Below are 8,039 nucleotides of genomic sequence, written 5' to 3'. Positions count from 1 at the left end.
TATACATCAATGGTTTGAGGTTTGACAGATTGTGGCACTTTATATCATGTCATTTGAATAAGAGAAGTTATTTTCCTTTTCGAACTTTGGTCAGTAATCACCACAGGACACAAACATGCTGTGTGCTGCACACTTTCAGAGGACAAAACTCCAGCAACATTTTAAGTGTATAGAACAACTTTTTGATTCAATAATGGTATTATATTAAAGCTGGTCTATATAGGGTTAGGGTTAAGGTTAGGGTAGGGAGATTTGACCTCTTTAGACTTATTTTAGAGCTGAAATGATTAGTTGATTTATCGATTAGCTGATCAATAGAAGATAGTCACAACTATTTTGATAACTGCTCTTTAAAGCAGAAATAGGAAAACAAATTAGAGGACTTGGTGCTTTTGTCATATATCATTGTAAACTAAACGTCTTAGTGTTTCAGCTTGAAACAACAGGACATTTTAAGATGCCTCTGCGGGCTCTGGTAACTAGCAATGGGCATTCAGTCAGTCAGTCATTTTCCGTAAACGCTTGTCCTCGCAAGGGTCGCAGGGGGTCGCACTGTCACTGGGCAGAAGGTGGGGTACACCCTCGACAGGTCGCCAGACTGTCGCAGGGCTGACACATATAGACAGACAACCATACACGCTCACAGTCACACCTAAGGGCAATTTAGAGTCACCAATCAACCTGAGCTGCATGTCTCTGGACTGTGGGAGGAAGCTGGAGACCCCGGAGAGAAGACACGGGGAGAACATGCAAACTCCGCACAGAAGGGCCCCCGCCGCAATGGGCATTCATTATTATTATTTTCAAGATTACATAGACTAACAATAATTGATCTATGAAAATATATAAAATAAATACTATAGAATATATACTATATATTGTACGTACGTAATATTGACAATCCTTTACTATAGAATGTTGTGAGTGGGACTTTTTTTTTTGATAGCAAAAATATTCCTTAAATTAAGTCAGCCCAGGAGTTAAACTAGTTACAACTCTTTTTTATATTGCAATCCTGTTTCATCTCATGGTCAACATCATCTGATGGTCAACATCATCTGATGTGCCTTTTTTTTTTGTTTGCTTTTGCTAAAGGGTGCGATTGACTGATCAACAATGTGTATTGTTAGCCATTTAAGCCTAAATAAATGTTTTAGTTAAAAGCATTGAGCATGAGCGAAGTGCTCATCTTAGGAGGGGTCTTCAGAGGATATTTAAGAAAAAAGGAGGCTTATTGGTAGGGTTCTGCCCTCGTTCTCAGCAACATTTTGTTAGTGTGTGAGTGGGGGATAGAGTGTGTGCTTCAGACCATGCATCTGCTCTCACAAGCTACTGTGTGTGTGAGCGTTTACTGTAATCCTGCATATGTTTGCGTGGATCAAAACCACGTGTCATTTTTGCACAGAGTACAATCAATGCAAGGTTCTTTGGCAGCCAATGAGGATGGAGCTCTTGTTACTGGGCAGTTATGTGTTTATGTTCCCCCCTGTTCTTTCGTGAGGTCGATGTCACGTCAAGCCTCATAGCCTCTCGGATCAGCATGAGGCTTTACGACACACCAGGGTCCTGCAGTTGTGTTGAACATCAGCACTCTCACTGGTTTTGTAGGTCAACAAGTCTTAAGTTACGGGTGCAACCCAGCTCACAACACACGTCCTTGTGTACACAACTGTATAACATCAAGTTCTCATAGAAAACTCTGTTCACAAAAGTCCAGGATATTGGTTGGAGTCGGTGGGGAAGAATCCCTCTGTATTTTTTGACGATAATCTGCAAGTTTAATTTCTTCTAATTAACTGTAAACAACTGGAATCAGCATCAGTTTACTCCCCTTTGTATACTGACAGCGTATCTTATACAGTAAGTATAAGATACAAGTATTGAAGTATTGAAATCCTTTGCTCGAGTAAAACTATCTAACTACTACTAAGCAGCATTAGCACACACATTTACTTTTATTACTGATGCATTTGTGTGTAATAGTGTAAGCAGAATTTTAATGTTGTAGCTCCTTGAACCAAAGCTTATTGAAACTATATACTGCTGGGTGGTGTTATCTGTAACGGTGCATCACATTTTATTAACTGAACATCTATTTTGGGCTGAAACAAGAAGCTGATAGAAATATCTTTGCCATTTAAAAATGTGTATTAACTGATTTGTTATTTGCATCAGTTATAAATCACGAATGCCAAACAATTGCAGGTCCCATCTCAAATTTGAGAATTTCCTGCTTTTCTATCTTTCATAGTATTGTGCATTGGATATCTTTGTGTTTGGTCTCCTGGTCAGGTAAAGAGAAATCTCAGAATATAATATCTTATTTATGAATTTAACTCTTGAATCTTGAAGTGTTGTGCCAAGTGTTGTGTTGTCTCCAAGAATGTATTCCTGCAAGATACAGGATACTAAAACTGTCATGTTTAGTCTGAAATAAATATGAGTCATTAAAACCCCAATGCATTATATTATGCAATTATAGAATCTAACTTCCTCATGTAATTATAGAAGAGGTGGCACCAAGTCAGTGTTTTGTCAGTCTCAAGTCTTTGCAGTCAAATCCCAAGTCAAGACAGGCAAGACCCAAGCCATAAGTCCTAAACTTTGAGTTTTAATATGACAGTGTGACAAAAACAATATCATGTTTATAAATGTCACCAGACCCCTTATGATGAAAGACACAAATGGTCCAAAGTTTCTCTTGCCCGGACGCGGGTCACCGGCCCGGAGCTAGGCCTGGGGGTGGGGTTCAATAACAAGGGCCTGGTGGCCGGGCCTTTACCCATGGGGCCCAGCCGGGCACAGCCGTGGGACCGCCTTCCCGTGGGCTCACCATCCATTGGAGGGACCAAAGGGGTCGGGTGCATTGTGAGTTGGGTGGCAGCCGAAGGCGGGGACCTTGGCAGTCCGATCCTCCACTGCAGAAGCTAGCTCTAGGGACATAGAATGTCATCTCTCTGGTGAGGAAGGAGCCTGAGCTGGTTTGCAAGGTCGAGAAGTTCCGCCTAGATATAGTTGGCCTCACCTCGACACATAGCATGGGCTCCACAACCAGTCTTCTCGAGAGGGGTTGGACTCTTCCACTCTGGAGTTGCCACTGGTGAGAGGCGCTGGGCAGGGGTGGCAATACTTATAGCCCCCCAGCTCGGTGCCTGTATGTTGGATTTTACCCCGGTGGACGAGAGGGTAGCCTCCCTCTACCTTTGGGTGGGGGGACGGATCCTGACTGTTGTTTGTGCCTATGGTCCAAACAGCAGCTCAGAGTATCCACCCTTTTTGGAGTCCTTGGAGGTGGTGTTGGATAGTGCTCCTTCTGGGGATTCCCTCGTTCTACTGGGGGACTTCAACGCTCACGTTGGCAGTGACAGTGAGACCTGAAGGGGCGTGATCGGGAGGAATGGCCCCCCAATCTGAACCCGAGGGATGTTTTATTATTGGACTTCTGTACTCGCCACAGATTGTCCATAACAAACACTATGTTCAAGCATAAGGGTGTCCATATGTGCACTTGGCATCAGGACACCCTAGGCCGCAGTTCGATGATCGACTTTGTAGTCGTGTCATTGGACTTGCAGCCGCATGTCTTGGATACTCAGGTGAAGAGAGGGGTGGAGCTGTCAACCGATCACGACCTGGTGGTGAGTTGGCTCCGACCTGGCAAACCCAAATGCATTGTCAGGGTCTGCTGGGAACGTCTGGCAGAGTCTCCCGTCAGAGGGAGCTTCAACTCCCACCTCTGGGAGAGCTTCGACCATGTCCCGGGGGAGGCGGGGGACATTGAGGTCGAGTGGGCCATATTCCGTGCCTCCGTTGTTGAGGTGGCCAATCGGTGCTGTGGCCGTAAGGTGGTCAGTGCCTGTCGTGGCGGCAACACCCGAACCCGTTGGTGGACACCAGCGGTGAGGGATGCCGTCAAGCTGAAGAAGGAGTCCTATCAGGCCTTCTCGGAGGCAGCAGACTACTGGCAGGCCAAGCAGAGTGCAGCTACAGCGGTCGCCGAGGCAAAAACCTGGGCATGAGAGGAGTTTGGTGAGGCCATGGAGAATGACTTCCTGCTGCTGACCTCGACTCAGTATGTTATGACCTTCAGCTCTCGCTGGATCGGTTTGCAGCCAAGTGTGAAGTGGCCGGGATGAGAATCAGCACCTCCAAATCTGAGGCCATGGTTCTCAGCTGGAAAAGGGTGGAGTGCCCTCTCCAGATCGGGGAGGAGATCCTGCCAACAAGACCCCGAGGAGTACCTCGGATGGACGGATGGAGCGGGAGATCCACAGGCGGATCGGTGCGGTGTCTGCAGTAATGCGGACTCTGCACCGATCTGTCATGGTGAAGAGGGAGCTGAACCGAAAGGCAAAGCTCTCGATCTACTTGCCAGATGAGGTGGCTCGGGCATCTAATTAGGATGCCTCCCGGATGCCTCCCTGTATACACTGACTAAGCGTATGCTTATGGTGTCTGCCACATTCATGGCACTCCTGTTACTCACTGAGAAGCACTGTCACAGTTGATAGAGGCCCTACAACTTCCCACTGCCATTGCCATCATAAAATGTCCTGCTCATCAAAAAGACAACACATTAGTCGTAAAAGGAAATAATTTGGCGGATGAAGCTGTGAAAAAGGCAACACTGAGCGAAATAATGGCTCCAATGTTGACAATTTCAAGATTGTGCTCCCCTTACTACTCTAGACTCACTCATGACAGAACAAGATCGAGTAGAAGAAGCCGAAAAGAGCCTTTGGAAGTAGAGAGGAGCAATACACTCTCAGAGTCAGGGCCCGACAAATGCCTTATGGAGAAGTAGCCATGGACATTTTGTATTGCCGCTTTCACTGTTGCGTCATGCCATTATCTGGGCACATGGAAGTGACCACTGTTCTGGGGGACAGATTTTGAAAAATCTTCAAGCAGTGTGGTGGTCGCCTTACATGGCAGCAACAGTAGACCGGGTGCTAAGTGAGTGCGATGTGTGTGCTCACCATAATGTAAAAAAGACTTTGACAGCCCCCTTAGCACACATACCGATGCCAGAGGGTCCCTTTCAATGGTGGATTTCATCGATATGGGCACTGATTTTCGAGTGAGACAAATAAGTTATGTTCTTGTTGTAATCTGCAGATTTAGCAGATGGGTTGAGGTGATTCCATCAGCCAAGAAAGATCATTGCACAGCTGCTAAATTTCTGTGTCGGGAAGTTTTTCCCAGATTTGGCATACCAGATACCATCTCATCAGACAGTGGTCCACCTTTGTCTCGTGAGTGTTGAGAGACACAATAAAAAAGCTTGGCGTCAAACAGAAGTTTGGGTGTGTGTGCAGTCCACAGTCGCATGGTGTTGTTGAGAGAGAAATGGCATCCTGAAAACCAAACTAGCCAAGATCATAGCTGAGGGAAAGCTTACTGGGTTAGATGCTCTGCCATTAGCACTGATGTCTATGAGATTGCAAACTAACAGACTAGCCCACCTAACTCCGCATGAAATGCTTACGGGTCAACCCTTGCCGTTTCCTTATCTCAGAGGTCCAAGTGAGGGACCTCGCTTCAAGCAGTTGGAAAGGGAAATGGGTGAATACTTAAGACAGCTAACCCAAATACATAAAACTTTTTTCCAACAGGTGAAAGGTGCCACTGAGGACAGGAAGGAGGAAATGATGAGGTACAAAGGGTACAACCAGGTGATCAGGTATACATCAAAGTGTTTAAAAAGAAGTGGCATCGACCACACAAATAGGGTCCTTTTAAAGTTGTGTTGGCTACCATAACTGCACTCAAAGTTGACGGTAAGGACGTTTGGTTTCATCTCAACCACTGCAGTAGGTATAACGGCCCAGAGGGACCTGCGCCTCGCCAGAGAGCTGGGCGTCGGGTGGTTCCCGATGGGGCTATGAAGGAAGGCGAGGCCGCCCCAAAAGGACCAACACGTGACTGGGCAGGTGATACCGCCCCACAGGGACAGACACCACGAAGATCACAGTGGGTGGCAGACAGACAAGCGGGACAATCCCATAGAGACTTAGAAAGCAGTGGGTTGCTGCCGGACAGAACAGAAGAGGAGGAGTCAGAAAGTGACAGTACCCCAGGCAGCACCCCCAGCAGCCATACCATTGAGCAGCCACCAGAACAACCAGCTTCGCTAATTCCAATAGCACTGGACCCAACCTTAAGTACTGGTTCCAGCCCTAGCCTTACTGATTAGAGCAGTAGCTCAGGCTTCAGGTTCTCATCTACTCTAGGTACAGAGTCTACACCCAGAGAAACAGAAACAGTGATAGAACAGCCAATGGGGCTGGATTCAAAAGAAGAGAGAACAGAGTGGGATGGGGAAGAATCAGAATAAACAAAGAGAGGTGCTCCTCTTGCTACTAATCCTCATGCTTTATGAATGAAAAAAAAATCTGATCCATTATTTTTAATGCCTGTCAACAAACAGTTCTGAGCAGAGCCAGAATCACACTACACTAGCGATAGATGCCGTGGCTGCTAGACAAGGACAACTACCAGTGCAACAGGAAATAGAACTGACATATGTAAAATCCATCACATACGCTCACATACTAGTTCTAGGGCCAAAGAAAACACGGTTAACAGGATCCTCTACTAACTCACGGTGTGATGGTGAAGGAATGGTACTGGGAAGAATGCACAGAAACTACTACACAACGGACAATAACCATGTAAATTGCTCAATCATAGGTAACACTAACTCAAAAATCTCACAATACTAAAAGAGACACGTCCAATAGAATTGAGTTGATACAAACAACCACATAGGAAAACAACCTCTTTTACCAATGGTTGGAATATTCGGCTAAATAAGTAAACAACCATTCCTGCATTGCATGCTACCAGAGGAAAAGACTGCCTCAGGTTAGACTGTTACCAGTCATAAATGGATGTATCACCAGAGCCTCCTGCTTTGCAAAATGTGTAATGCGCATGGCAGCAGGGAAAGCAAGTCACAGCAATGACAGTCAGGTATGCCCTATCAGTCTAAAACAACCCAATAATACAACCACGTCAACTGAGAGAGAAGAGTATGAGGTTCCTCCAGCAGCTCATATGCGTAAGAATACTCTATTTACTTTTTGTGTGACCTACGAGCCACCTAGCAAGAACCAAACGACAGGGAAAGATATAACTTTGGAAACACTGGAGGGCAAATAACTAATCCAGTGTAGGGAAGAAAAAATTATACTCATGTCTTATCCTCATCAAACTGGACCTCACAGGTGTGTCACACTGCGCATAAGGCAAAAATACATTGTAATCAAGTAGCAAGTGGACTAGGTGATAAAGCAAGGGGCCCAGATCCCGATAATGCCACGTGGATTTGGATATATAACATCACTAATGGCACTGACCCCATGGCAGACATATTTTGGTTGTGTGACTCAGATAAATAAGTAAGAGCAGTATTGACAGAGAGATGGATGGGTATATGTGCCCCAGTCAAGCTAACAGGTACAATAACTATATTAGACATTTTAGAGGATGACACAGATAACATAGCTAATGAAGGTGCTAGGAGACAGTGATGAGAGGTGATCTCACAAGTACCTTGGCGGGGATGAACAAGTATACATATCGTGGGATCAGGTGCCATATTGAGTGCCACAGGAACATGAGGCAATAAGTGATGCTTTGATTAAGGCAGGACGAGCAACAGAAGGCTTCCTTTTTACAGGTCCAATCCAAAATGCCCAGTACGTTGCACGAAATAGTAGATGGGTAAACTACCGATGGTACAACCAACAAAGTCAAGTCAAGTCAATTTTATTCATAGAGCCCATTATCACAAAACATGGTTTGCCTCAGAGGGCTTTACAGTGTACGACATCCCTCTACCCTTAGACTCTCACATCACCCAAGGAAAAACTCCTGAAAAAGGAAGAAACCTCAGGAAGAGCGGCAGAGGATGATGAGGGATCCCTCTTCCAGGATGGACAGACATGCAATAGATGTCGTAAATAACAAACAGCCACAGCACGAGCACATCCAAAGGCACGGTCACAGTGCCAGCCCAGATATCACAATGATCA

General features: G+C 45.6%; 1 pseudogene; it reads left to right on the top strand.

The window, feature by feature from the left end:
* Positions 1 to 3,539: 3,539 nt before the first annotated feature.
* LOC148187356 (uncharacterized) lies at positions 3,540 to 7,750 on the top strand (annotated as a pseudogene).
* Positions 7,751 to 8,039: the final 289 nt, after the last annotated feature.

The sequence above is a fragment of the Plectropomus leopardus genome, chromosome 15, assembly GCF_026936395.1.
Source record: "Plectropomus leopardus strain MGB_pleo_1.0 chromosome 15, ASM2693639v1, whole genome shotgun sequence".
Lineage (NCBI taxonomy): Eukaryota > Metazoa > Chordata > Actinopteri > Perciformes > Serranidae > Plectropomus > Plectropomus leopardus.
This window is presented reverse-complemented; position numbering and strand designations above follow the sequence as displayed.